Source organism: Camelus dromedarius, chromosome 4 (genome assembly GCF_036321535.1).
Source record: "Camelus dromedarius isolate mCamDro1 chromosome 4, mCamDro1.pat, whole genome shotgun sequence".
NCBI lineage: Eukaryota > Metazoa > Chordata > Mammalia > Artiodactyla > Camelidae > Camelus > Camelus dromedarius.
Window position 1 is genome coordinate 29193797 of NC_087439.1, and position 24962 is coordinate 29218758.

General features: G+C 44.4%; 1 protein-coding gene across 2 annotated transcripts in view; it reads left to right on the forward strand.

Annotated features, from left to right (window-relative positions):
* The first annotated feature begins 10771 nt into the window (after nucleotides 1–10771).
* The window catches only part of LYPD6B (LY6/PLAUR domain containing 6B), a 175036-nt gene continuing 160845 nt past the window's right edge, over nucleotides 10772–24962 (forward strand). Inside the window, exons 1-2 of one of the 2 annotated variants that reach the window (XM_064484767.1) lie at nucleotides 10780–10843; nucleotides 23495–23540. The gene's annotated coding sequence lies outside the window, so the exon portion shown is untranslated. Of the gene's footprint in view, nucleotides 10844–23494; nucleotides 23541–24962 lie in introns of both variants that reach the window. The other variant, XM_064484765.1, reaches the window with a different exon arrangement.

Below are 24962 nucleotides of genomic sequence, written 5' to 3' on the forward strand. Positions count from 1 at the left end.
GCTGGTCTGTCTCTTTCTTATCTGAGTCGTCCTAAAGACAGTCTCATTGAAGGTCTCAGTGCCAAGGTGAGGGTGGGCCATTTCCTGGCCTTGAAGGGGTTTGTTTCACTGAGCAACTGCTCAGATTCCAAGCCTGAGCTAAGTTAACCTTGACCTTTTTTGTCTTTTACTTTGTGTGAATATCTGTTTTTAAATTTTTTCTTCATTGAGGAACCAAGAAAACTGGACATTTGTTCCTTCAGCACGGAAAAGACAGCAACTAATGTCAGTAAGTGTCTTAACCTTTTTTGAAAGTAGGATTGAGTTAAAGCTCAGTAGGCCAGGATATTAGCTGAATTTCTAAATTTCTTCTTGCCCCAAAAGGCATTTATTCTAATAATATGTTTCTTTTAGCTCATTGGCATTCTTCAACTAATGCATTGGAGCTCTGCATATGTGGAAAGATTACTGGCATCTGCTGAGAAGGGCTGGGGTCTTTGTAGTCCTGTTTAACGTACTGATGATCAGTATTAAGGTATAGGTCTGAGATCTTTCAAGAGGATGCCAGTGTGCGGAGTCTTTGCAGGTTATAACAAATGGTGGGACACAGGGTTATTTTCACCTGCTCTCTTAGAAGGGAGACTTCCTATCTCAGGACACTGAAATCCCGTGGCCACATGCGGCATTGTGTATATAAAACACCCTCATTCTCATTCTTGGTTTGCTTAATGTGACGTGAAAGCCAGACGGTAAACTGCTTTCCTCAATTGCAAGTGGGAAGATGGACACCAGGTCAAGGTTTTATAAGTGGAACTGGGGGCGCCGCCAGTGATGTGCTTGTAAGATGTCTTATCCATCTCCTTGCATGTGTTATTCTCTAAAGAACTTGGAAGATGCAGTTAGCAGATATCAGATGGTTAAAGGTAACTTATGGAGTAAAACTTCAAACGTGGTGGGTGAATATCTAGGCTGAAGCCTGTTTGTTTAAGATGGGGAAGCCATCCTCTGAAAGAACCCAGTTACAAAGTGCACTTTGGTATCACTGGGAGGTGGTGACCCACAGGTTCTAGGACCGGCAGCTCTGCAACGCAGTGGGTCTGCGCTGACACCTGCTGTTCTCTGGGTTCCTGTGAGCCTTTCCCATTCTGTCCAGCTCTGCACGGTGCACGGGCTCTGCCTTGCAAGTACTACAGAGCCAGAGCATCTGTGGGAGAATGCGGAACTGAAGATACAATCCACAAAGGCAGTTCCTGGTGATGTGTGTGTCAGCAGGTTTAATTCCAGCTTCTGTGACAGGTTACATCTTGTGGTTTGTCTTATGTATGTAGTCAATTGAGCAGGTGAGGGAGGCATCTCTTGGGTGACATAGAAGATGAAAATGTGGGCTCACTCGACAAAAGGCACCCTGAGCCGTGGGATTTTTTTTTTCCTTTCCTTTTGGTGTTTGGTGATTCTTCAGCCAATATGCACAAAATTCAATATTCATCAATTTCTGTGTGGTTAGCTGGGCTCAAAATAATCAAAGATTTGCAGGTAACATCTGTGGATCTTTCCACTCGGGAGGCGCTGTGGATGCAGAGGCTGGAATTCTCCACCTGCATTGCTTCCCCATGGCTGAGAGAGATTCTGTTTGGAGCCTCTCTGTCTCTAGGACCCCCAAACCCTTACCCCTCCCCACGTCCAGACCGCCGACTATTCTCATAGGATAGCTTTTCCAAAAATCCACCTAAAATGATATTTTACTCCTTTAGAATGTATACCCGAAGTGAGGGAAATCGGCAAACTTGCTCCGGATGACATGGACCAGCCCCAGAATCTCCTCATGCTCAAAAGGCAGTAGCAGGCAGTCCGTTCAGGTGGGACTATCCTGGCTGTGTGCCAGACACTGTTTTAAGTGCTTTACATGTATTAATCCATCTAATCCTTCTAATAACCCCATGAGGTAGGCATCATTATCTCCTCTTCAGTGGGGAGGAAACGGGCACAGAGAGATTAAGTCACTTGCCCAAGGTCTCACAGCTGGGTGGAGGAGGCAGGATTGAAACCCCTGCAGACTGGTCCCAAGGTTTGTGCTCTCCCCAGTTAGTAACACTGCCTCTCAGACCAGTGCTGTGTGTGCATGCGTGCGTGCGTGCGTGCGTGCGTGTGTGTGTGTCTAGTGATAACCAGCCACCAGCCTCAAAAATCCTTTTGTAAAGAATTTATACAAAGTTTTATTCCTCTGCAACTTTTCTGGGTTTTCTCCTTTCCTACGAGTCTGAGACCTTATTGTTATTTGAATTACTTTAAGCAATCAAATGCATCTAGGAGGGAATCATCGAAATAATAATGAAAGAGGATGCTTCACAGCAGGGGTGTCTGGGAATGTACAGCTGCAGGCTTCGGGAGGAAGGCTGCCTGCAGAAACGCCATGCTCAGAATATTTTTCATACATAGCAGACACTTAGACGTGTGGCTATCACTCTGTCACAGTTTTCAAACTGTGTGTAGTAAGAATTTCTCTTATCCATATTGGTTTTTTTCTCTTTAGGGCATTATCTCTGGTAGCATTTTAAAATCTATCATCTGTATTCCTCGGCTTCTCAAGGGGAAAAGAAAGCAGGATTCTCTTGCCCCAGCTGAGCCAGCTCTAGCGAAAAGTCTGAGGGGGCACTGGGTGGGTCCCCTCATCCCCAGATCTGTGTGCAGCCTCGGAGAAGGCTCTCCGGGAGCCCTGCTGATAATAGCTGCCTCATACCTCACCTCCAGTCCTGTCAAGATGATTAATAGGACCTCATTTTAGTGCTTTAGGTTTTAGAAAAAGTAAACATGCCAATCATACCACACATGCATATGCATGTCCGACTACAGAAAGGGCCAGGAGCAGCACTTGTAGGGTTCCCCCAGGAGCCTCCTGCTTTACCAAAGACTCCCTTACCTGTGTGGGCCTCTCCTGTCTGAGGATGCTTCTGATGGGCCACTGCAGGGCTGGGAGGGACAGGCTGATGGCAGATGTGTCTAGGTCATGGGATGCTAATTCCTTCAGCCAGTGCCAATGAGGCAGCCTGCAAGACAGACCTTAACCAGCAGACCAGGTGTCCCTGCTGCCCTGCAGTGCCCCTTCTGGGACATGCACACAATGGCACAAGACCCTGGAGCACTGGCTATCAGGCAGTGATTCTACTGAGGAATTCCAAATGGAAAAAATGATGGACATGGGACCTGGATCCCACTCTAAATCCCACTGACCCACTATGTGATCGTGGTCAATGACCACGTGCAGAGTCTCAATGACCTCATTTCCACACCCGAATTACAGAGATTTGTAGCCCACTGCCCTCCACAGTTCAGTATGTTGTGAGGATCAGATAAGAAATTGTGTGCAAGCATCTTGTAAAAGTGCTACTCAAGTATAAGAGATTATGTTGAAGAATGAAATTCAGCGGAGTAAATCTTAAAGGTCTTATTTGATTTTATTCAGTGATTCGTGAATCGGGCAGCATCCAATCTAGCAGACAGAAAGAAGTGCTGAGGAGCTGTACTAAATGAAAGACTTTTATAGGCCAAAGGGAACGGAAACAAAGAGGCAGTAAGCAGGTTGGTTATTGCAAATGCAAGCTCACTTTCCTTTAGGGGCTGGCAGGGGTCTCTCGGGCAGATTGCCTAAGGGCAGATTGCCTAAGTGCTGATGATCAGGTGATTCCTGATTGCCTGGTTTAACATTCCATTTCTGGGAAGGCTGAAACTGTAATTAAGTCTCAGTTTGGTGACATGGGGCTTAGCATAAGGGACTCCACTTGGGGCCTATTGCCATGTTTCTGAGAGTTACAATTAAAAAAAAACTTCCCAGGAGAAGGTATTTTTGCCCTGGACCCCAGCTTTCCCTTCACCTAGCGTCCCCAGGAGGGAAGCCTGAGACACCCCGGGAATCATGTGATTCTACCTGGTGAGAGCGAATCTCATGGGAGCTCTCCTGCAGGGAGCAGGGCTTGGGGCTAGCTTCCTTCTTTGTGCCCAGTGGCTCCTCATACCGAGGGCTCCTGTGAGTGCTCCCCACTCTGTCCTGACATGAGATCATGAATCAAGTCCATTCAGATTCCCAGTAATGTAACCACAGCTAGTGCTGAGAGCCTGCAGCCCAGCAGCATCTTTGTAGGAGCTTAACAAGTTCCCCAAAATGAGATCAGGGATGTGCGGGGAGTCTCTTGGCCAAGCCTGAACACAAAAGCACACGCAGCTTCTGCCAGCATCTGGAAGCAAGCTGTCTGCTCCTTCTGCTAGAAGGTACCCCGTGTCTCACAGACATCAAAAATGAACTGATGGGTGCCAAAGGGGAAGGGGGTGGCGGAGGGATAAATTAGGAGTTTAGGATTAGCAGATAAAAGCTATTATATAGAAAATATCTATAAAATAACAAAGTCCTACTGTATAGCACAGGGAACTATATTCAGTATCCTGTAATAAACCATAATGGAAAAGTATGAAAAATTATATATATATGTGTGTATGTGTATATATATATATATATATATATATACACATACACATATATATACACATACATATATATATATATGAATCACTTTGCTGTACATCAGAAACTAACACAACATTGTAAATCAACTATGCTTCAATTAAAAAACAAAAAGAAAGTTCCTGGTATCTGAAAGCTCCCCACCTCCCGACCCAGCACCATGCACACCAGGGGCGGGAACTCACTGCACAGTACAGGCAGGGTCTGCCCTCTGTACGGCGTCCCGCCGCTGGCAAACGGGAGATGACTGTGATCATGGTCTCTGCTTTATACCGTCTCCTTTTGGATATTACACCTAGGAGAAACCGAAATCCCCAGAGTTCAAGTAGCTTGTCTGAGGTCATGTGGTGACTTTGGGCTCCAGAACTCAGACTCCTTCTACTTCAGTCTGCTGCGTGCCCACCTCAGTTTTTGCCACTCCCAGTTTCCCCTGTGAGCTGCTGTACGTGAACAGTGCCTTTTGGAGTGGATTTCACTTTACTATATTGGATGCATGAGTCGGGAAGTTCTTAGAAGAGGTACGGGTACATCAGTATTTATGGAAGAGTAGGCTGTGAGGGCCATTGGGGCTCATCTGGTTCTGCCCAGCGAGCTTCAGTGTCACCCCACCCGGCACACTTAGAGGGCCAGAGCCCAGAGCACCTCCCTCTACTCAGGTGCCACTGTGCTGCACCAACCCCTGGCCCACAAAGACGAGGCCAATCACAATCACTCTGACTACAATGAAGCCTCCCAGACGTGAGGTTAAGCCTTGTTGAAGTCAGTTGTGTGAAAATGTTTTGCCACAGTCATGCATCATGTGTGTACTGTGTGTCAGGACCCTGGTGATTAAGAGTGGCCTTCAGCACCTTCTGGACTGGTTCCAGTAGCCCCCAGTCTTCCCCGGATTACCCAAGTGCCTTGCAAAGTACCTAACCTCTCTGTGAAGCGAAGTGCTCGGTACCGTGCCCGGCTCACGGTAAGAGCCTGCCCTGCGTGTGCTTTCTGGAGTCTCTTAACGAGGAACAGGTGAGGGTGGTACTGTTACTCTTCCCACAGACAGATGAGGGAACTGCGGTGTGGAGAGGTGAGGCGAGCTGCCCAGCACCGCAGACCTGGGCAGTGCTGGAGCTGGCTCCGGAGAACACGTTCTTAACCAGGAGGCTAGGCTCTCCCCGGGGTCACGTGGCTGCCCGAGAGCGTGGAGAGACTGAGCCGAAACCGTGCTCCAGTTCCAGACCACAGCTTGTTCCCAGACCTAAGCAACGTACAGGAGCAGTTGACATCTTCATGTGAGGCACTCAAAGCCTGCTGCAAAAATGTAAGCACTCAGCAATTTTTCCACAAAGATTTGAGCACCTACATTGTACTCAGCATTGTTTTCAGAGCTGGGGAGAGGTGGTAAATAAGACAAAGTCTTCATTTTCTTAGAGGCAAGTTATAAACCAGTGAGCAATGCTTTCTAAAATGATTCAGTACAGTTAAGTGCCACAAAGAAAACTGAACAGGGTGCTATGATAACACATGGCTTGGGTGGTCAGGGAAGGCCTCTGGGCATGATTAAAGAAGCCAGCCTTGCAAAGATCCGGAGACAGTTCCAAGCAGCAGGAATGGTAAGTGCAAAGGTCCCGGGGCAGATTTTTCTTGGTGTGTTTGTGGCACTAGAACTCTGATTTTACACAAAGAATTTTCTCCATAATGGTATTTCAGTTTCTCATTGACCTAGCAAATTATAAAGATGATAAATATGTTTGTGTCACCTTTGAAAGTAAGGAATCAGTTTGGAATAATCAGGAGCTTCTTTCCTGGGTAAACACAACAACAAAGGCATTTATGCATTTTTGTAGCCAGCAACTTTGTAAGCAGACCCATATATTTGTAGTCCCTGCTTTAGTGCTCACTCTGAAACCAAGGAAAAGAGGGCCCTCCCATCCCTAGCTGATGTGTTTTTGACAGCCGAGCAAATTCACACTGATCCATAGTCCCTGAGAGGTTAGAGTTAATACTGTGGGATAAATATGGAAAAGCTGATTTGCCAGCCTCAGGGTCAAGCACAGGCCCGAGGGGGCCAGCCACATCTTTTTATAGTCTTCTCAGGGAAATGGAACGGTCGCAGTGTGCCACCTTGGACATTTTGCTTGCTGGCCTCGTACATGAGAGGTGTGCTCAACTCACTTTGGGAAGGTTATTTCAACTTTCTGCTACATCAGGACTTTGTGACTGGTGAACATCAAAAACCCAAAGAAAACTAAGCACCCTTGGCTGCCCTTGGTAAGCACGTAGAGAAGATTCTGAGTTTTGTCTGATAATTCTTAGGCTGACATTTTGGGGCATCTCTAAAACAGACCCTCTCTGGCCGCAGCTGCTGCCCGCCCTGTTCTTGCTCAGTCCTTGCCCAGATCTGCCTGGCAAGAAGGGTTTCCCACCGTGGGCCTCACACAACGACATGGCATCAAGCAAAGTCCTCTGTTTCAGGGTCTAATTAGCCTGTGGCTTTAGGAAGTGGAACAAAACATCTACATTTTTGTAGGTTGTCAGTTGAAAGTGTTCGCTGAATAGCCTCAGCTGTTCAAATAATAGAGTTAGATACAGTGGGGTGTGTGGAGTGGGATGGGCTGGGGTGAAGGGCGTGGGTACTGGAGTGAGACATCCAAAATCCTGGCAGGCAAGATCCAGGCTTCTTTGAGATTTAAAGGGCTGATCCAGAGGTGGCTGCACATTTTATTTTCCTGTTGAAAGAAGCCTGATTTTGCTTGCTAAGTGCTGCTCATGTGAACCTGGGTTGTGGAGGGTGAAGCATTTCATTTCCTTGGTTCAGGTGGGCTGAGGGCTTCACTTAGAGGGAAGGAGGCTTCTCAGTAGATGCGGGGTTGAGGGAGGTTCAAAGTGAACAGGTCCCGAGGCCTGTTTCCTCACCTATGCAATAGGAAGTTTGGACGAGATCAGTTTTGTAGGCTCACCTTTCAGTGAGAAGCAACCAAGTGCTTGTTTCAAAACCTCTCTGCCCTCCTGAATCGGAATTCTCAGGAGCAGTGATCTATGTCTTGTGCAAGCATCCAGGGGCCCCTCCTTCTGGAGGTCGTTTGGCCTGTGTGATCTCTACTAAGTGTCTCAGCTCTGAAACCCTTGGGTGGGTCTAGAAGGCAATGATTCCTCAGTAGTCTTAAGACCCAAACCTCTTTGCAAATCTAAGGACAGCTGTGGATGCTCTCTTTAGGAAAAATATATGCAGACACAAAATCCAGTTTCAGGGTCTGTGATCCTTGATTAAGAATTCCTACCCTAAAGGCAACCCTCAAAAGAGAATCTAAACACCTAGACTCGTGCCGAGCACAAAGCAGCTGCTCACTGAAGGCTAGCTGTTCCATTTACGTCTCCCAGCTTTTTCCTACGTTATCCTAACATTATCTTCATGTTACAGGACACACTGTGGCATGGAGAGATTAACATACCTGGTAAGTGGTTGCTGGATTTGAACCCAGTCTGACTCCAGAGCCAGTGAACTTGCAATTAAAGTGGTTATCAGATTTGCCTACCCGAATTCATGTCTCTTTCTGACCCTAATATTTCTGGTCACTGCCCTATACCTCTCCCATAGTCGTTATAATTAATTGAGCAGCTGCTATGTGCCAGGAACTATTCCAGGTACTTTATATGCATTGTTTCACTGAAAAATGTGCTCAGAAAATGATGTACAGTATTAATGTACACACTGAGTCCTGTGAAAAGGTAGGTATGATTAGGAAGGAAAATACATCTCAAGGCTCAGAAAAATATTGGACTTTTTCCTTTTTGGATAATTTCTCTTCCATTATGCTCTCAGGGAACTAGAGACAGGAGAACCTGAAGATGTCCTAGTTCAAAAATCCTTTTCCTAGGGGCCAGCAGGGAAGAATAACACACAGTTATTTGCAAAGATTAATTAATTTAGTCTAGGTTCTTCAGAGATCTTTCAATGGTTTTGCCCTTATTTTTTTTTTAGCACTTTAATGACTCGCAGACATCGGCTGACTCCCTTAGCCCCGCCACGCTGAGCCCCATTAAAGAGTAAGAGTACCGCTTATTGAGCAGGTGCTTTGAGCTGGTGCTGCACTCACACACTTGACGTGTGTTATTTCATTTAACCTCATGATGATATCAGACCTTCATATTTCAGTTACCTCTTTCAAGCAAAGAACCTCAGCAGAAATCTTGTCTGATTTCACCCCTGCATGTTTCCCAAGTGAGAGAAATGCGTAACTGAGGAAGATGCCTAGGGTCACTTAGCAAGCCCAGGAGAGAAAGAGAGAGAGAGAGAGAGAGAGAGAGAGAGAGAGAGAACACGAACACGAACACCAGGGCAGAATTTATACCTGCCTGATGATTCCTAGGCCAGCCTGGGTGGCAAACCTACCAGGCTGGCCCAGCCAAGATCACACACATAGCGAGAGGATCCTAAATCACAGGGGATCACATGCTCCACTGACTGAAACTGACACACGAGAAGGGCTGGGTCCACTGCTCGTGGGTAAGACCCAGAGCGGCTCCTGAGCTCAGCCTCACCTGCTGGTACCAGTGTCTGTCCCAAGGGCAGGCCCCTCCACAGCCCCACCCTGGGACACCAGCCTCCCCACCCACCACAGAGGGAGTGCAGCTGGAGCAGGCACACCTAGTGGGGCATCTCCTGTGCATTTTTCCCAGCTTGGCCTTAGGTGTGAAGTTTTTTCCCAGCCGGGCCTCACCACATCTTAAACACCCAGTGTGCAGGGCTCACTGATGAAGGGGGACGGGGGTCCAGTTCTTGAGACTGTTGGGCCTGTTGCTGGGGGTAGGGGTGGGGCAGGCCACTTAGCCCTGACTTCACCTTAACAGACAGCTTCCGATTTTGGCTTCTGGGGTTTAATGTGCAGTCACTGAAGTGTATGGAAATAGTTACAGGAAGGAATGTTCTCCATGCAACTGTGTAGTTGTGCAGCATTTCCGGCAGTGCGCTTGGAATGGATTTCTTTGACGAGTCTTGAAGTGAACATGTGAGTAGCTGCATCATAACTCATCTCCTCTGCTTTGTGTGTTAAGACCATTTGTTTGTTTGATGGAACACTTAAAAAATATACCACATTCTTACTATCCCCTTCTGACACATCTTTGTTTTTGAAACTGTCAGGGCCTTAGTAAATCCAAGTAGCTCAGGTCACACTTGACCTCTGAGAGGCCTGGAAAGGCCACAGGTTAGAGAACTCAGACCAAACCCAAGCCCTGTTTCTGCAGAAGTTCTGACCCCGGTCAAGACTTCCCTGCCACTCCTGGGCCCCAAACTCAGCTGTGCTACCAGCCATGGGATCTTGGCTCAGTCACCCAAACTCTGGGCTGTGTTTCCACAGTGCAAGGCTGGTGGCACAGTATTCTATGTCTAAATTCTTCTGCCTGTGACATCTTCAGAAGTTAAAGATTTGCTTGAGAGCAAAGGTGTGTGGACCTCCCACAAACCAGCTGCTTGGCTGGCACTGGGAAGGGAGGTAAGCAATCCAGAGAGGATGAGTGGCCTGGAAGTAGGCAGATTGACTCTGGGCTCTCGCTGACAAAGTGTGAGTGATGCTGGAGCAGACTCTAGCCTGGGCGGACCAGCAGGAGGCTGGACTCAAAAGACTGGATCACACCTCATTTGTTCATCAGGTATTACCTGAGCACCTGCTCAGTCCTTGGTTTGTTCATGGCTCTGGTGATTCAACAGTGGACAGGGAAAGTTCCTGCCCAACCTGGGGCTTACAGTCCAGGGCCAGGGAGGACATCACTATCTGAAATGATCTTATTTACAGCTTACAACCATTATTTTAAAAAGGGGTAGAATCATTTGGGGGAGGGTGAGGTTGGATGGTCGGTAGAAGCTTTTCTGAGCTCTTCCAATTCTGAACTTGCCTTTGGCGCCATCATTTTCACCCCTTGGGTCGCGGTTCTCGGGTCTACAGCCCACAAAGAAAGGGGCTGGCCTCCCCTCCTTGTGCTCAGCGGCGTCTGGCTCACAAACTCTGTGATCCATTTCTCCATCGGACCAGGCTGTGCAGAGACAGGCCGGCCCCTGGCTCCCCGCCGCCTCCCAAGCACTAACTGCCCCAGGTGTCATGCGGCCTCTCCCTTCCACCCCGCGGAGGATCCCCGAAACTCCCGGAGGAGCCCGAGCCCCCGGCTGCTCGCGGCGGGCGGGGCCCACCTGTCCCGGCCCGGCTCCCTCCCGGGCGCCCCAGGTGGCTCGGGGAGGGGAGGAGCCGCGCCCCGCCCCGCCCCGCCCCGCCCCGCGCGGCCGCACCAACGCCGGCCCCCCGCGGGCGCGCTCCGAGCCGGGACCGGGAGTCGGGAGTCGGTCCGGCGGGTGCGCGGACAGGCCCGGCGGTGCAGGTGAGCGGGCCGGGCACGGCGGGCGGGGGCAGGTGGTCGGCGGGGCTTCGGGGGGAGGGAGAAGGCGGGCCCCGCGCCCGGGCTCTGCGGGGCCGCGGGGCTGCGGCGGGCAGTGCGGGGCGCCCCCGCCCGGCGCGCCCGGGCCGCGGCGCAGCGGAGGGGTCGGGGTCCCGTCGCTGCCTGGGGGCGAGCAGCTGCGAACAGCTGGGCCCGGCAGGAGCTGCGGGCGGAGGCAGGGGCAGGACCCGGGCTGCGAGGGTCTCCGAGGGTCTCCGAGTGGCCCAGGAGCCACTATTTCCGCGGCGCTGGTGGAGAGAGGGGAGGCTGGGGGGCCGACTGCGGAGGAGAGCACGGAGCTGCGCCGGGGGCTCAGGCCTTTGGGGGAGCCCAGAGCCAGCTCCCGCCTCTCTCTCTGCGGTGCTTTCCAGTGGCCCGCGACCCTGCCGTGCTCCTTCTGCGTGGTTCTTTACTTTTAGTGCTCGTGTCGAATCACCGACATACACCTGGGTTAGTTACCTGGGGCTTCCAAAACACTGGGTATGCGAGGCTGCTCTGACTCCAGGGGCCTGAGGTTGTAAGGCTCCATCCAGGTCTTTGTGCCCTGGGGCGATGTGGGGGACTGGTGTGGAGGGGTGCTCTCCATCTCCCAGGTCCTAGCCATCAGAATGATAAAGTGGAAAAAGTCTAGAATTTAAATTCTAGGTACTAGCTGTGTGACCTTGAGCAAGTTACTTAACTTCACAGACCTTCGGTTTCCTCAAAGGTAAAATGGGTATTATAATCCTTACAACAGCCTTAAGTTTATGATGTTCATAAAGCCCATAGAACATTGCTTGATGAGAATTGTCTCCATTTTTTTCTCTGTCACTGTAACATTTCCTACCTCCCAGAGGTCCCCACTCATTTCTGACAAAAGGGAGATCCAGGAGGCTCCAGCTGCCCTCCTTTAGGAGAAAACAGTGGTGGTGGTGTGTGTTTTTGGAGGGGTGGCATTTTTTTTTTTCCACTCTGACTTGTTCATGGCCCAGCCTCCTCCAGACTGTCTTAATTCCTGACACCAAGCATCCTAGAGACCAAGTTTGAGAGGTGCCACTGCACAGGCCTTGAATATAGAAGGGATGTTATCAGCCTGCTTTCGTCACTATGGACTGTATTTGTCAGAATCCTTTGGGTTGGGTTTTGGTCACTTGAAAATTGCCTTATGCAGTATAGAAATTGGGTCACCTAAATGAAAAGGCTGAGGGTTTTAGCTTCAGTCATAGCTTGATCCAGGGGCTCACATAAGGCTTCAGGGCTTGTTGTCTCTCATATATATCTTGGCTCTTTTTCCTTCTGTGTTGACTGATTCTTAGTATGGGGTGATAAAAAGCACTGGCACCTTCAGGCTTATCTGTTCCTTTAGAGAGAGCGGGTAATGGGAGGGTTGTCTCTCTCTTCTTCCATCTCCTCCATCCTTATAGCAAATCTTAATATTCTAGACCAAAGCAGGGCCAAGCCATCTCAGTGGACAGGGAGGGGTTTCCACCATAGGAGTGGGTACTTTGCTCAAATGCTACTGTGATAGATATGGTCCTACCCTAGTTGTCTGGGATTTGGGAGGGACAGTTCCCAATGAGAAGTCTGACTTTGGGGAAGATAAAAATAGGACCTATTCATTGCATTATCTCTGCCTTTGCTCACTACCACCGAAAGGAAATCTTTAGTAGAGTGTAGACAGCCTGGACACCATATTCCATCTGTCAATTGTCAAGTCTTTATCCAAGGCGTAGAAGGCATTCCGCATGTTCATCCTCTAATTCGTTGTTTTGTTGTTCATTCATTCGTTTGTTCATTCAACGTTTAATAAATGCCCAGCACATGCCAGGGCCTCTGCCAAGGGTGAAAATGTTTGCTTTTGAGGAGCTCACAGTTTAGTTGGAGAGGCAGATGTGCAGATAACAGTGTCTGGGACTGTTTACCTGTCTGGGGACAGCGAAGACTTCCCAAGGAAACTGGCTGATCTCTAAATTGGAGACGAGTAGGGCTGCTCTAGGAGAAAAAGTTGGAGGGATTTCCCAGGCCAAACGGTGGGGTATGTTAGGGAACTTTCTGTTGTAAGTAACATTATTTAGGTTACATTACTGTCTTGATTAAGAAGCCTAGAGGTAGGTGGTTCAAAGTGGTCCCAGTTCTAGGCTGGCTTCTTGAAGGTTCTCTTGGTTTTCCCTGCCCTGCCACAGGGTGGCTGGAGCTCCATTATGCCTTCACATGAGAGCATCCAAGTAAAAAGGGAGGGAGACGGCTTGCTTCTCAGTGATTCTCTAGATAAGAACAAAATTTCTTGGAAGTTCCTTGTGCCATTGACCAGAATGGTCACATGCCCATGCTTAACCAGTCACTGGCAAAGAAGAAGAGGGTGGTGGTGATTGTTGTGGCCAAGCAGTGTTCTGGAGCTGGGGGAGGGTTCACCTTCCCTGAGCACAGTGAGGCCCGTATCTGAAAATCAGAATTCTGTTAGCGGGGAAGAAAGCAAGACTGCCTATCAGGCTGTTAGGTAGGCAGTCATCCGTGTCTCCAACGGGTGGTGACAGATGATGACAGACTTGGCCTCTTGGGCAATCAGGAGACGTTCAGGACAATAGGAGAAGTGTTGGGTGTGGTCGAGGAGAGGAAAGGAGCTGAGGTTGGAGATGCAGTAGAGACAGGAGTACCCTGTGTCAGATGCCACTCTGGGTGTCCCTAAGAAGCCTACATCTCGGTCTCATTCCTCAAAGAACTTACACTCAAAACCTGAAAGAGTTTTTCTTCCTTTGTCCTACTCCCATGGTGACAGCAGCAGTGGCTCTTTCTATGGTGGCACCTCTGTGGGGTGGATTGGGCTGGAGGAATTCAGGGAGGGGCCATGCGTAGTTTGAAGAAGCCTCAGAACTGGTTCTGCTGTGCCTCCCACCCCCCAGGACCCCCTTTCTCTTCTCCCCGCCCCCTCCTGAGAACACTTGCCGCTCTAAATCTTTGGTGAAGGTGCAGTTAGTGGTAGATCCTGGACTAGAAAGCAGTTCTCCTGACGATCGCCCAGCAGGTGAATACTTCATAGTTGTGTTTAGTAGGAAACCAGGCTCCACCATCTACTGCTAGAGCACCAAGAACACCGAGACTGTTTTCCTTTGCAGTCTGACGTGAGTGCTGCTTTTTGTTTCCGTTTGATACGGTGGACGTTGGTGGACGTTTGGAGTTAGACTGGGCAGCCAGGGGTGCTCCTTCTCATGCTCCTCCATCTTCAGTATCTACTCAGCCCAGAAATTGGCAAAAAGACCTAGTCATTAATCCTGGAAGAAAGGAGGGCGTGGAAGGCAGCATATTTTGTTGTTTCCATCAGCAGTCCTGCCCAGGGCAGCCCAGGGAGAATGTGAGGGAATGAGGTGGAGAGGTGCCTTGGGAGTCATTCATGCACCAGTATTTATTGAACAGCTCCCGTGTGGCAGACACTGTTCTGGGGATAAAAAGCGTACACAAGAAAGACAAAGTCCCTGTTCTCATGGAACTTACACTCTACTGGAAGGAGGCATGTCTATTTTGTCTCGTATGTCAGGCGCTGAGATGTACTGCTGTGAAGAATGAGATAGGTTAAGAGAAGAGTGCAGTAGTTGGAAACACGCCAGGCGTGGTGCTGGCAGCCTTCAAGGTTTAGTCTCTCTCTGGTTTCCAGCAGAGAAATATGGCCTGAGCGGGTATGGTGCCGGGCAAAAAAGGACGTTCACTTGGAAGAAGAGGATTACATATTGAATAACTTGATCTTAAAGCATTTCTTTCATGCAGAATCTCTCTGTTTGTTTATTATACCTCCCATTGTTCCCAAACATGATCTACAGTGACTTACAAAACATGGTACCAGGTGGTGAGAAATAAATGAAGAAATATGAGCAAAGGGAACATAAGGGTCATTTCTTTCATCATTGTGTTCCAGAATTGTTTAGATTTGGTACTAGGGGAAGAAGGAAGTATGTGGTTAAAAGTGTGGTGATTCATGCTCAGGGTTCATTATTTAAAAGGTGACAGTGTAAATTTTGATGCCTCAGAAAGTTATAACTTTTTTGGGTGTGTGTAAAGAGCCAATTTTATTTGATAGGAAGAAATGGTCTCTTTACTAAAGACGTATATGAAAATTGTCTCCTCAGTTCAAAGAAAATGAATGGTTTTTTAAAACATTTTTTTAGGTCAGTGTAAAGTGTGTCAAAAGTTAACAGAGATCAAAAGCCTACTTCCAGGCTATAATTCGGTGTAAATAAAAATTGGTGAAACGTTGTTTGGACCCATAACTGGAAAAATACACAAATTCAAGTAAAAATTTACAGCATAGAAGTGTTACACAGAGGTAATTTTGATTACCTATTTTTACTGGGTTGTTTGTTTTCTCATTGTTGAGTTTCGAGAGTTCTTTACATAATCTGAATATATGTCCTGTGTTGGAAATGTGATTTTCAAATGAATTCTCTCAGCCTTACCTTTTAATTCCCATAGCAGTGTCTTTCTCAGGGTAAAAAAAAATTTTTTTAAACTTTGCTAAGCCAATTTATCAATCTTTTTATGGATAAGACTTTTGTTGTTGTATCTAAGAATTCTTTGCCTAGCTAGAAGTCTTGAAAATTTTCTACATTTTCTTCTAGAAGTTTCATAGTTTTATGTTTTACACTTAGGTGTATGATCCATTTTGGGTTAATTTTTATATAAGGTGTAAACTGTGAGTCAAGGAACTTTTTTTTTTCTTTTTGCATGTGGAATTCCAGTTGTTACAGCACCATTTGTTGAAAAGACTATCCTTTCCCTATGGAATTGTCTTGACATTTTTGTAGAAAATCAATTGGCCATAATTACAAGGGTTTATTTCCGGACTCTCAGTTCTGTTCCATTGATCTATGTGCCTGCTTTGTGCCAACACCGTCTTGATACTGTGACTTTATAATAAGTTTTGAAAGCAGGTAGTATAAATCCTCCAACCTCATTCTTTTTCGAAAATTTTATTGCTCTCCTGGTTCCTTTGCCTTCTCACACAAATTGTAGAGTCAGCTTGTCAATATCTACAAAAAAATTCAGCGGAGATTTTGAATGGTATTGCACTGAACCTATAGACTCATTTTGGAAGTACTGACATCTTCACAATATTCAGTATTCTAATCCATGAACACAATGTAGCTTATCTCTCCATTTATTTCTGTTTTGATTTTTTTTTAATCAGCATTCGACAGTTTTCAAGATATAGATCTTCCACGTGTTTTGTTAGATTTATACCTAAGTATTTCATTTTCGGGGTTGCTCTTGTTGCTGGTATATAGAAATACAATTGATTTTTGTGTTTTGCCACTGTATTCTGTTACCTTGCTAAGGTCATTTATTTGTTCTAGGAGGTATATTTGTAGATTCTTTGGGATTTTCTACATAGACAGTCATGTTATCTGTGAATAAAGACAGTTTTATTTCTTATTTTTTCCTTTCCAATCTGGATGCCTTTTATTTCTTTTTCTTGCCTTATTCAGCTGGCTAAGACTTACAGGACAATGTTGGATAGAAGCAGTGAGAGAAAACATCTTTGCCTTGTTTCTTATAATAGGGAAGAAATAATCTTTCACTATGAAGTATGATGTTAGTTGAGGTTTTTCTTGTAGATGCCCCATGAGATTAAGGAATTTCCCTTGTATCTCTAGTTTACCGAGAGTTTTTATTATGGCTGGATTTTGAATTTTGTCGAATGCTTTTTCTCTGTCTTTTGACAGGATCATGCGATTTTTCTTCATCGTTACTGTGGTGAGGTACACTGATTGATTTTCGAATGTTGCATCAGCTTTGTATTCCTGGGATAAACCCCACTTAGTTGTGATGTATTTTTGAAAGAGACTGTGTAGGATTGCTATTCTTCCTTCAGTGTTCGGTAGATTTCACTAGTGAAACCATCTATACCTAGAATTTTCTTTGATGAAAGGTTTTTAAACTACAAATTTAACTCCTTTAATAGACGTAGGACAATTCAGGTTGCCTGTTTCTTCTTGATAAGTTTTAGAAGTCTATATCTTTTGAGGAATTGGTCTTCTTCACCTAAGTTGTCAAATTTATGGACATAAAATTGTGATATTCTTCTACTACCCATTTAATGTCCTTGGGGTCTGTAGTGATAGTCCCCCTTTCATTCCTGATATTGGTAATTTGTGTCTTCAATCGTTTTCTTATTCAGTCTGTCTAGAAGTTTATCAACTTTATTACTCGTTCAAAGATCCATATTTTTGCCTTCATTAATTTTGTTTATTTTTCTGTTTTCAATTTTATTGATTTCTGCTCTTTTTTATTTCCTTATTTCACCTTGCTTTGGGTTTAATTTACACTCCTATTTTTTAAGGGGTAAACTTAAAATATTAATTTGAGATTTCTGTTCTGTTTTCATATAAGCATTTAGTGCTATACCTTTCTCTCTAACCACTACTTTAGCTGCATTCCACAATTTTGATATGTGTATCTTCATTTATTTAAAATTAAAATATTTAAAAATTTCTCTTGAGAGTTCCTCTTGACCCATATGTTATTTCAGAGTATGTTGTTTAATTTTCAAATATTTGGAAATTTTCCAGGAGTCTTCCTGGTATTGGTTTCTAGTTTAATTCTCTTACCTTACGGTATAATTTGCATGATTTCTGTTCTTTTAAATTTGTTCACATTTGTTTTATGGCCCAGAATATGGTTTGTCTTGGTGAATGTTGCAGGTGCACTTGAAAAGAATGTGTATTCTGATATTATTGGGTAGAATTTTGTGGAAATAGTAGATCAAGTTGCTTGATAGGGTTATTCAAGCCTTCTGTGTCTTTACTGATTCTCTGTCTACTTATTTTAACAGTAATAGAGAGGCATGTTAGACTCTCCAGCTACTGTTGTGGATTTTTAAATTTCTTCTTTCAGTTCTGTGACTTTTTGATTCATGTTTTTAACCATCTGTCCTTAATTGGTGTCAACTTTAATAATATAAAGCTAGTTATTTTACCAGCAATAGTGAGTTTCTTCTGGGATAGACAAAGGAATTGCAATTCAGGATATGTGAACTATGGTGGACCATTGGCAAATCCAAAGAACAAAGAAGGGGAACTTGCTTTTATAGGGAAAAGTGGAAAGTTGGGAGCGGCTGTAATAACCAGAGTCTTGTTGCAGGAAGCTGGAATGCCAATGTGTGGCGGCTTCTCATTGGTTAGGCTGCTACAGTCTCTGATTGGTTGGGCTGTTACTGTCTCTGATTGGCTGGGCTGTCCTCCAGCAGACAGAAGTTTTCTTCTTTCTGCTGGATAGTGAAGTAGGAAACATCTTCCTGTTTGGAGTAATTGATGATGCATGGTAGGGTGTGAGAGCTCCCCCTGCAGGCCCGTCTCAATTTCAGTTTTAGCTGGTTTCTTTAATTCCACAGTACATACACATTGAGGATTATGTCTTCTTAGTAGAGTGGTTGGCTTCTCATTATATAATATTCCTCCAAATCCTTGTTAGTATTCCTTTTTCTGGGATCTACTTTGGGTGTAAATACTATAGCTACTCCAATTTTCTTTTGCTTAATGTTTGCATCCATATCTTTTCCTGTTTTTTTTTTTTAATATTTACTTTTTTCTTAAAAATTGGAGCATAGTCAGTTTACAATGTTGTGTCAATTTCTGGTGCACAGCATAGTGTTTAAGTCATACATATACATACATATATTCCTTTTCATTTTCATTATAGGTCTACTACAAGATATTGAATATAGTTCCCTGTACTATGTAGTAGAAACTTGTCTGTTCTTTATATAGTAGTTAGTATTTGCAAATCTGTAATTCCCAATTTATCCCTTCCCATCCCTTTCCTTGCTTGGTAACCATAAATTTGTTTTCTATGTCTGTGAGTCTGCTTCAGTTTTGTGTCTTTTTAAAAAAATATATATTCCATATGTGAGTGATATCATATAGTGTTTTTCTGTCTCTTTCTGGCTTAGTTCACTTAGAATGACGATCTCCAGGTCCATTCATGTTGCTGCAAATGACATTATTTTATTCTCTTTTTATGGCTGAGTACTATTCCATTGTATAAATATACCACAACTTTTTTATCCAGTCATCTGTTGATGGACATTTAGGTTATTTGCATGTCTTGGCTATTGTAAATAGTGCTGCTGTGAACACTGGGGTGTGTGTCTTTTTGAATTAGAGTTCCCTCCAGATATATGCCCAGGAGTGGGATTGCTGGATCATATGATAGGTCTATTTTTAGTTTTTTGAGGACTCTCAATACTGTTTTCCGTAATGACTGCACCAAAATACATTTCCACCAACAGTGTAGGAGGGTTCCCTTTTCTCCACAGCCTCTCCAGCATTTGTCATTTGTGGACTTTTGAATGATGGCCATTCTGACTGATGTGAGGTGATATCTCATTGTAGTTTTGATTTGCATTTCTCTGATAATTAGTGATATTGAGCATTTTTCATGTGCCTATTGGCCATTTGTATGTCTTCATTGGGGGATTGCTTGTTTAGGTCTTCCTATTTTTTAAATTTTAACTTGTCTATATCTGTATTTAAGGCAGGTTCCTTGTAGACCTCAGATAATTGGGTCTTACTTTTTAATCAATCTGACAATATCTGTCTTTTAATTGATGTGTTAGACTGTTCACATTAACTGTAGTGGTAATATGGTTTAATCAAAAATCTACCATCTTGCTAGCTATTTTCTATTTGTTCCATTTTTTCCCTATTACTTCAGCATTTCTTATGATTCCCTTTTATCTCAAGTTTTTATTTCTGCTTAACATTTGTGGTGATTGCCCTAGAGTCTTTAAAATCTATATGTCTTTAATTAATCAGCTTCGACTTTCAAGTAACATTATACTGTTTCATGTGTAGTCCAAGGACGTTTCAGCAGCACATTCTAAGTCCTTCTCTTCCATTCTTTGTGCTATGGTTGTTGTCATTTTTCCTCTACGTGTGCTGTAAACAGAACATTGCTGCTGTTCTTGCTTTAGACCAAGGGTCAGCAAACCTTTTTTTAAATAAAGGCTCAGAAATACTGTAGGCTCTGAGGCCACATATGGTCTCTGCTGCATAGTCTTTTTTTCTTAAACAACACTTAAATATAAAAACCATTCTTATGATAGATAACACTAAAACAGATGGCAGGCATCATTTGGTTTGTAGGCTGTAGTTTGCTGACTCTTGCTTTAAACATCAGTTATCATTTACAGCAATTAAAAATAAGAAAAAGGAGAATTGTTTTTGACTTTCATTTATTCCATTTCCAGGACTCTGCATTTCTTTGTGTAGATTTAGGTTTCTGTCTAGCATCATATTCCTTCTGCCTCTGAAACTGCATTTAGCATTTCTTGTAGTTTTGTGTGCTGTGGCAGTTCTTATTTCTTCTTTGTTTTTGAAAGATGTTTTCATTGGATATAGGATTCTGGGTTGACAGTTTATCTTTCAGCACTTTAATGTGACTTCATTGTCCTCTTACTTGCATGCCTTCTGACAAGGTGTCTTCTGTCATTCTTATCTTTGTTCCTTTGTATGTAGTGTTTCATCTTCTTCCACTGCATTTGAGATTTTCTTTTTGTCTTTGGTTTTCAGCTGCTTTAATATGATGTGTGTGTGTGCGCACATGCATGCACATGCTTGGTGTTTACCCTCTGTAGTCTTGTGCTCAAAAAGGTTCTTGGTTCTCTGGTTTGGTATCTGTCATTAATTTTTATTTATTTATTTTATTTTTTATTTTTTTTAACTTTTTTTTATTGATTTATAATGTCATTAATTTTTAGAAAATTCTCAGCATTTATTTCTTCTAATATTTCTTCTGCTCTTTTCCTTTTCTTTTCTCCTTTTGAACTTTCAATTACACCTAGGTTAGGATTTTTTTGGTATTATTCCACAGCTGTTGGACACTATTTTGTTTCATTCTTCTTTTTGTTTCTTCTTGTTTTAGTTGGGATAATTTTTGTCTGCCTTTGTCAAGTTAATTGATTCTTTCCTTTGATGTGTCAAATCTGAGGAATGCCTCTTGAGGGCATTCTTCATTTCTGTTACTGTGTTTAGCCTTTCAAGCATTTCCATTTGATTCTTTTTTATGGTTTCCATCTCTGTGTTCAACTTATACATTTGATATTTCATGTGTCCACCTTTTCCTCTAGGATCTTTTACCGTTAATTATGGTTATTTTAAATTCTGTGTCTGATAGCTTCCCCATCTGTGTCATAGCTGAGTCTGATTCTGTTCATTGCTGTGTCTCTTGTCAATGTTGGTTTTTCTTGCTTTTTGTGTGCTCTGTAATGTTTTGTTGAGACCTGGACATCTTGTGTAGGATATTAGAGACTGAGCTAAATAGTTTTTATGCCTGGAAACGGGAATGCCTTTCGATCTCCACGAGGTCTTCGGCGTTAGGGCGTTGGTCAGTCTGGTCAGGAGCTGACTGGATCTGAGGTCTGTTGTTGGTGTGCGTATCCTCAGTGCAGCACAGACTTCAGATTCCTTTGCTGATGCCTTGAGTTTAGAGCTGGGGCTGGTTTGCTGAAGGGCTTTTCTCATTGTCCGCCTTGGTGTCAGCCTCAGGTCTTCCTTTCGTGCTGTGCCTGAGTGGTCCGGCTCCGTGCTCTTTCAGCTCTCCGGCAATATTCCATTGTTACGTGTTGCTTGGTGCTTGTTAGCCGGTGTCCAGATGCATCTGCCTCCGGTAGACAAATGCTCATGTCTTGTCTTTTCCTGCAGGTGCCTGGTTTCCTCAGATTCTGGACTGCTTTGTTCCCCGTGACCTCAGCTGTTTAATGGATTCAAGAAAGTTATGAACTTGCAGCTTATCTAGCTTTTTATTTATAAGCCTGGGAGTGATGCTCTTCTCAGGTCTATGCCCTGAGCAGAGTCCAGAAGGCTTGATTTGATGTTTTTCCAGCTCTTTCTTTTTTGTGATCCTCATGTAAAGTTCCAGTTCTGTTTTCCTTTCTTCTGTGCTTTATAAAATGTCATTATATAAATCAGTGGTTTGCAGCTCTCACCTGGGGAACATGAAGTAAAATACAAATCTTGGGCCCCAGTGTTTTAACTAATGCACGTTGGGGTCCAGGCATGGGCATCTTTTATGAGCTCCCCAGGTGATGCTGACGTACATCCAGGTTGAGAACCCTCGGTCTGGGTATCACAGCTTTTCCTTTCACAGAAGGGCTATTCCAGTATAAACGACCCAGTGAAACTGCAGCCTGTGTGCATTCACCCCTGTGACTTCGTGGGGTTGTTGCCCTCCTAGCTGTGCTTTCAATGGTAGTTCAGTGGTAGTTGCCTGTGATGTAGACTCACAGTCTCATAGCGTGGGGAGGAAGCTTAGAGTTCTTGTCATTTAACTTTCCACCAATGTGAATATCCTCCAAGACTGTCTATGGTTTTGGTGCTGCTTAAAGTCTTTCAGGGCCTGGACACTCTCTGGCATTCAAAATAACAAACCCCGTTGTGAGACAGTTTTGCTGTTAGGGTGTTCTCCTATTGAATTGAAATGTGTCCTTCTATAACCTATTAAACAATTTGTCTAATTCACAGCCTTGCAAACTGTTTTGAAAGAAATCTGTTTGCATGACCCAGTGCACATGCTTGTGTGCACACACACTCGCACTCAGACAAGCATTTTTACGAAATAGCCATTACTGTAAGTCTTGTACCTCTAAATCGATTTCAACCAATGGGTGGTTTTTTGCAGTATGAAAAATGCTTATCCAGCCCGTCTTCCGCTAGACAGGCTTCAAGAGGTTTCACGACTGCTCTCCTGGCTCCTCAGAGCTTTCTTGTCCCCAGGGTGATGCTAGTTCCTCCGGCTGTGCTGGCTTCCTCGCTGCCCTGGCCAGTGTCACGCACTAGGTGGGTTTCTGTGTGTGGAGTTCTCTGCAAATGAGTGGCCTGGTTCAGAGGCCAGGGCTCTGCAAGTGGGCAGATCCGTCCAGAGTAGAGGAAGGGTCCCTTGGCTTCTTCTAGACACCATTTCTAGTCCTGTGGTCCAAATTCAATGGGATGTACATTGACACCACCTCTTGAAGAACATTGTTGATGACTTTCTCTTTGTGATTTTTATATGTCTTCCACTTTTTTTCATATAAATAACATGTTATCCCAGTCAGCTACATATGCATTTTTAGTTTTCAGGAGACTGTGAACTCCTTAGATGTCAAGAAGAATATTTCATTCTCTTTCTCCATAGTGATCACTGACAACTTCAGTTGTTGAATTAATCTTAGAAAACTGTGTTTCCCGTCAAGAAACTTTGACCTTTTAGCACCATTGCTTTGCTAACAGTTGTGTTACCAGCCTTATCTGTAAGTTACCGAAGGGGCAGTGGGCAAACTGGGAATTTAGATGAACCTGCCACCTTAGTACTCAGGCACAAGACACGGTGGCAGGTGCTGAGGGCCAGGATTTCATAGCCTACAGCCTGTCTGAGGACACAGGCCATGCAAGATGAGTGTCTGTGAGCTGTGTAGTGGGTGTGTGCTCTTAGAGGTCTCAGATGAAAGAAAGGTTAGGAGAGACTTGTCTTGGCCTTTACCGTAAGCATCGGACATACAGATTGCAGGTACTTAGGGGAGGGAGGATTTAGGAGGAGAAGAACACTGTTTTAGTAGTTTCCTAAGTTCTATGAAATCTTTGCTTTCTTTAGGAGTGACTTGGAGCTGAGAGATCCAAAGATCTGAGAGAAACTGTAGGTAAGACAGAGGGAAATCCAATTTAAATTGTTTCTGTAGGAAGGATGAACATCAACAGAGGGTAGCGGGCTCAGCTCCCCCAACCCCCGCCCCACACGTCTGAGCCCTCAAGAGACTCTGACTCCTCTGACGGGTGTAGTTGGGAAGCGACTTCTCGTCATGAAGAAGGTTCAGCTTGCCAGGGGCCGCCTCAGGGCTGATCATTTTAGCTCTGCCTCTTTGTGGCTTCCGCCGACTTTCAGAGCAACCATCCATAGCCACTGACCTATTTTGTTCTACTTTCTCTTCTCAGAGGGCTCTTAAACAGATGTATTATTAAGAAACATACATTCTCAGAGTTTGTCACATCTCCCACTCTTCATATATGATCCACTTCACCCGTGAGACAGTCTTCTGAGTAGTATCGTGAAACAGTGACACCATCCACATACTGCATAAAAGCTGGCTGTTCTATCATTGGTGTCTTTTTGAAAACATATCTCATGTATTTTGGGACTATTTTCCTATGGTAGGAAAATAGGGATGGGAGTACATTATGGAAAAAATAGGCGCTGTGTACGTGGTATTTATCCCGCAAGATTGGGGGACCAGAGTTCTTAAGCAACTCCAAGAACGGTTAGAACAAAGATGAGGGCTGTAACCCGGCTGTTCCACACTACAGGGGAGGTATCAGTGTTACCGAGAAATGGGTGTCGTGCGTGTCTTTTAGACTCTAGTGCCGGGATGGTGGTTGATCTCCTGGGAAGAACTGATAAACAGTGGAGGCCTACATAATTCTTTATATGTCTCTTTGTGCCTTGGGAGCCAGGAAACCCAGAGCTAAATGTGAAAATGATTATAGTGATAGTTTTATTTTAAGTTCTAAGGACAAAGTTTTCCTGTCTTAAATCATACAATTTCATCTTTTTAAGAACAGTAACTTGTATTTTTTCCCTGTTACCACAGAGGTACATGTTCACTATAGAAAGTGTGGAAAATAATCGATTACCTCCCCCATCAGATATTTTCCCCCCACATAGTAGTTGACAGTGTTTCCGTTTTAATCATTTTAATTTTTTTTCTAAGCAAATGTGTGTATATATTTTTTTCCTACAAAAATCAAATGATACCTTTCAGACTGCATTAAAACTCATTTTCAAAAACGTAACCTTTATAAACACTTTCCATGTTGTTAAATGTTCCTGCACAGCATTATTTTTGATGGCTGGTATAATATTTCACCATAAGGCTGTATCTTGTACTTTTAGCTTGAATTTAGTTTTCTGCTCTTGTCAACAGCTCTGTCATGTACATTCTTTTAGCTAAGTCTCTGAGCACATCCACAATTATTTCCTTAGAATAGGGTTTCAAGAAGTGGCATAATTGCTTAAAGGGGTATAATATTTTTAAGCCTTTAGATACATATTTCCATGTTGTTTTCCA